A 5,318-nucleotide genomic window follows, 5' to 3' on the forward strand; every position below is an offset into this window, starting at 1 on the left:
AGGAATTTGTCCTCAAAAGGTGTCATTGTCAAATATCATTTTAGTTCTGTCAGCATAACTATACAACTGCAACCACGCTGCGCAGGCTACTCACACTCCATCTACATTTAAATTAACTTTATTACAAGCAATCTCAATCAGTATCACGCGAGATATGCATTATCAGAGCGAAACAATTCTACAAGACTGAGTAGAATGAAAAGAAGCCGAATGCGAGTAAAGGAATTTTTAAGTTCGTGCTCGAGGTGAAAAGACCGTGAAACGAAGCTGAGCCAAACCCTTTGCACTGTGAATGACCTTCGCATTCCCGTGGCTGCCATTTCTTGCGTCAGCAATGAAAACGAAATGAACAGGGTAAGCAACCTCGATATCGGACCCCAAGAGTAAATTTATCGTCCAGTGAGAAAAAACAATACTCAAGAATAATGTTAAACTTATGATCTGATATTGTTTACAATTACAAGAGCTTGTATCTTCAACAAAAATTAACGGTTTTTAGTTTTTAACTTGAACGTGCTCAATGGCAGGGTCAACCTAAGCTTCGGGGACGTATTTTCACCACAGAATTGACGACGTGAAATGAACACAATGAGAGGGCAAATAAAAAGAAATATGGCTGATCCCTATATGTAGAAATCGGTATAACACATAAGTGAAACGTGTCTTTACAGCGGTATACCATGCGCGGTCATTTATGAAAAGAACATTTGTCGTAGCTGTAGTAGTAAATGCAGAGAGTGCAATCAGAAGAAGCCATGTTGCGGACAGGAGAACGTCTCTAATTCGAGGCATAAATTAGACTAGTGTCACCATGCAGTAGCATGTTGATGAGTTATAAAACACTAACGTTGGAGTAAAGGCAAATGAAACGCGGGTTTTGTCCGGTATCTGGGGCGATCGTAAACGGGGGACGCGGTGTTAGAGCCATGGAAGGCAGGTGCGTGTCACTGTAGCTTTTGAACGAAAGCAGACAGCAAAGCCTTAGGGTGCACAGAATTTTCGAGGTCAGCATACTTGTGCTTCAAAATTACGCTTCAACGTGTCAGGGCAGGACTTTCTTCAGAGCAATTGTCAGGGATTTATATGCAATGGCCCGCTTGATTAGTTTTTAATGCGGTGAGCGATTGGGCCAATGTGGTTTACTGTTTCTTGGCCGACACACCCAGCGTAATTGAAAAACCAATAAAAGTGGAAAGTCAAGGAATTTGTAGCCATTCTTACTATATGTGTATATGCCATGAGTGAAGCCGACGGCAAAGCTAAGGTCCCCTCCTCACGGTGTGTTGAAGCGTTCAAAAAATTCTCATTTTTTTTTACAAACGCGCCGAATAAGACAGACGCATCAAACATGACGTGTCTGTATCAGGAAGAATTGTGAAAGTGGTTCAAGATTGTCCTGTGTACATTTGTGGGCTTCTTTCAGGTGTCTTTTTTTTTCTCTATTTCAACAGCGCGCTTTCGGTGTCCAGCTATGACAGTTGTTAGTGCACGCTCGTCCTGTGTTGATTAATTTCTTGCGCGCTTTCTTCTTGAGGTGTGCACTAAAAGTTTCGAGCTTTTTGCTATTCATAATTTGTTCCTGTTGCTGAAATAATGAAAAATAAATGCTCAACTATGTCGACGGAATGAACTTATACAACCAAGTAAGTGTGCACGTGGATGCATTCAAGCTCGAGGTGTCCAGGTTTGACGGTGTGGTAGCTATCAAACAAGAATGGTCATTGCGCATGCTATCTCACAGCAGTGTACAGTAAACATTTAAGAACTTGTGTAAGGGTGAACTTTTTTTGTGTTGCAGCGACCGCTATGGCAGAGAGATTAAGCAAGTTTTATGAAGGCTACATATGACCATTCGGAAACCAAATTTAAGTTTTATACTCTAAGTGCCTGGAAAAAAAACTATAGTACTATTTCATCCTCATGCCATTAAAGAAAAGTAGAAGGGTGGCATGGCGCTTAGCTGAAACAAGGGCATCATTTATCTACATAGAACGCGCCATTGTTCAGGACGGATGAGTGGCGCAGGTTCGTAGAGTGTAAAAATGCGTCAGCAATATCGGCACACGCTTGACTAATTTTTGCGGTATCTTTATGAACAGTGTACTGTACTTAGAGAGTATACACAAAAAGCCGTTTGAGAAAAAAAAAGCTTTTGTGAAATAGGAACGGAGTGAATTTCTATTGCTCGCAATCTCTGGAAGCTCTCGCAAGGAGCCCCGCCGTGGTGGTCTAGTGGCTAAGGTACTCGGCTGCTGACCCGCATGGCGCGGGTTCGAATCTCGGCTGCGGCGGCTGCATTTACGATGGAGGCGGAAATGTTGTAGGCCCGTGTACTCAGATTTGGGTGCACGTTAAAGAACCCCAGGTGGTCTAAATTTCCGGAGCCCTCCACTACGGCGTCTCTCATAATCATATAGTGGTTTTGGGACGTTAAACCCCATATATCAATCAATCTTTCGCAAGGATGTAGTCGGCGCCGTTAGAATGATTTGTTTCTTTTCTGGAGCCTTTCTTCGTAAATCTTTCGGAAAAGAGGTCGAACGGGATAGGCTTAGAGCATCGAAATCACTGGTATTATGCGTTGTTTATAGCCGCGTGTTGCAACAAGAGAGACTGTTTATGTATCGCTTACTTTTGCAGTTTGCATTTTTACAGCAACGCCATTTTGTAACACGGATTCGTAAATTTATACGCCGGTGATTTAGCTCTGTCTTGGCGTTTGCACAATAGCAAATCCTGCCTGTGCACATGGGACAACTGAGCTGAATTACAAAGTTCCCACGGAAATTGAGTGTAGTACAAGATCGGTGTTCATCGTCGCAGGAATTTTTGGCCGCTATATTTTATTGACTACAAAGTCTAAGCGTGGTCGTCACAAAAGCACAATATGTGATGGCGTCCCACATTGCTCTTTTTTCATTTTTTGTTACCATTTTGTATGCCGACTTCTAGCAATTTCACCCGACATAACGGTTTCATTTCAGTGCATTCGTGTTACTGAGATAACGCAAACTGAAGTAAGTGCTGTGCCTTTTGATTGCCAACTTTAGAGATTAAAAAAAAAGATGACAGAAAGCTTGGACTTGCCTTCAAATCGCCATCGGCAAATGCATAATGGACAATGTCACTTCTATCACGCGCAGAGTGCATGAATCGCATGGTACAGCAGGATCTGATAGCACACGCACTTCACCCGGATAATCACTGCGCCGGCGAATATTTCTTGTGATTACATCGGCACTGCATTGTTACCACAAATAAAATATTTCACAAAGGCAATGCAAAATCTGCTCGTTTAGCAAGTCAAGTATAACTCGTGGGCTTGCAGATGATTGCCAGTAATCTTAGATAACAAAACCAAAAATAATAATCACTGAAAAGTATAAACGTTTCATAGGATATGCAACAATTCTGAGTGATTTGTGGGGTTTAATGTCCCAAAACCACCATAAGATTTTGAGAGAAGCCGTATTGGAGGGCTCCGGAAATTTCGACCACCTGGGGTTCTTTAACGTGCACCCAAATCTGAGTACACGGGCCTACAACATTTCCGCCTCCATCGGAAATGCAGCCGCCACAGCCTGGATTTGATCCCGCAACCTGCGGGTCAGCAGCCGATAAGCAACAATTCTATCTTTTACACACGGGAGAACAGAAAAATGGAGATGTAACACACAAAACAATAGTTCCAATACAGTTAGTTGTTCCAAACGAATTCGCAAAGTGCCAGATCACTTGTGAAGTCCAAGAGTGGAATATTAGGGAGTGCTATCAGCACGTTGTTGAAATCTCAGTCCGTGACATTGCATAGGCACCGCAGTAAAACGCGCCCCCCCCCCCCCCAAAAAAAAGCGCTCTTGTCGAGGATCAAGATCTGTACGTCTAGAAAAAGGACGTTCAGTACGATTTTGCGGCATCGATGAGTTGCTCTCTTTGCTCAATTTTATTTTCAGGAAAAATTTAAAGCACAATGTTCTTTCCTCGCCCGACAACCGGCGAATGCGGACTAGCCCGGTGGACATTTCTGAGATGGTATTTTCTTATTCGTGATCGCTGCAATTAATTTCACCCTGGATTATTTTAAATGTCGCTCTTCTTGATATTCGAAACCTACAGATTTTCGCTGCAGCCATTCGCGTGATAATTTCGTCTCTTAGCATTAGCTTCCTTTCGTTTTGTTTTCACACAATGTGAATGTGCTCACATTTATGATTTGTAGTAACCTTGAAACAAAGCCTGCTAAAAAAAGAGCCATAAAGGAAAAGAAGTGTGCTCACGAGTGTGTTGTGTGTCCGAATCCTATCTGCTCACATTCAGCGTTACCGTGGCATTACTCTCAGCCTTAGCTAGATTCCCCTTTTTAGTGATGTTTACTCCCACGTATTTTAGTGCAGGGTCATTCACACACCATTCAAATACTTATTAGGCAGAGGCGTGAATTACCTAGGCCATGCACTGCCTCCGCTCCTCGCCAACTCTTCCTGGGAAGTTCTTGATGAATAGATTGCCATGTCTTTCATGAAAGATCCCTTTGCTAGTTTGTGAGCACTCATAACTTGTATTAGAAGGTATTAGTAACGTAGGGTATTTGCGATGTTGGTTCGTCATTCTCTGTTTTTTAGCGCATGAAAAAAAACACGGACAGTGAGAGACGGGACCCTTTTCTGCAGTGAACATTGTTGCAAGTTGGCACCTGCTTCATCTTGCTCTGTCCCCGTTTTTTCGTGCGCTAAAAAACCCAGCTATATACTAAAAGGCGCCAGAAACGGCACCGATTACGGGAGATATTAATATTGAAGAGAATCGACACTATGGTCGAAAAAGTTAATGATAGGATGGTGGATTCAATACACTGTACACCAAATTACACACTTATTGGTGTTTTATAATGTCTATAACTCACACCCCTGCACCCGACGTAATGGGTATAACAAGCAGGACTACACCTATACTATGGGTGTATTTCTTGATTCCCACCCTAGGGTACAAACATTTTTGGGGTGTAAAAGCAAAGGTACACCAAGGTGGCCTTAAGGAAATGAGGGTGTAAAAGCGATGTACACCCAAATAATCTTAAGGGCGTAAAGGTGTAATCTTGTTAATACACCTTTGAGCAACACAAGTAGTGTAGGGGTATAATTCACCCAAACATCTAAAAGGGTGTGCGGGTGCTTACGCAGAATTATGCCTCAACACTCATGCGGAAAATACCAAAATTCGAGTGCTACCCCCTTCCAGTAGGCCCCCGTGGAAGCACTAGAAAGCTTACCCTTTTGCTAGACCTTTCAAGGGCAGGTGTCCAATTGTAGTGGCTCCTG

Source organism: Rhipicephalus microplus, unplaced genomic scaffold (genome assembly GCF_043290135.1).
Source record: "Rhipicephalus microplus isolate Deutch F79 unplaced genomic scaffold, USDA_Rmic scaffold_17, whole genome shotgun sequence".
Classification (NCBI taxonomy): Eukaryota; Metazoa; Arthropoda; class Arachnida; order Ixodida; family Ixodidae; genus Rhipicephalus; species Rhipicephalus microplus.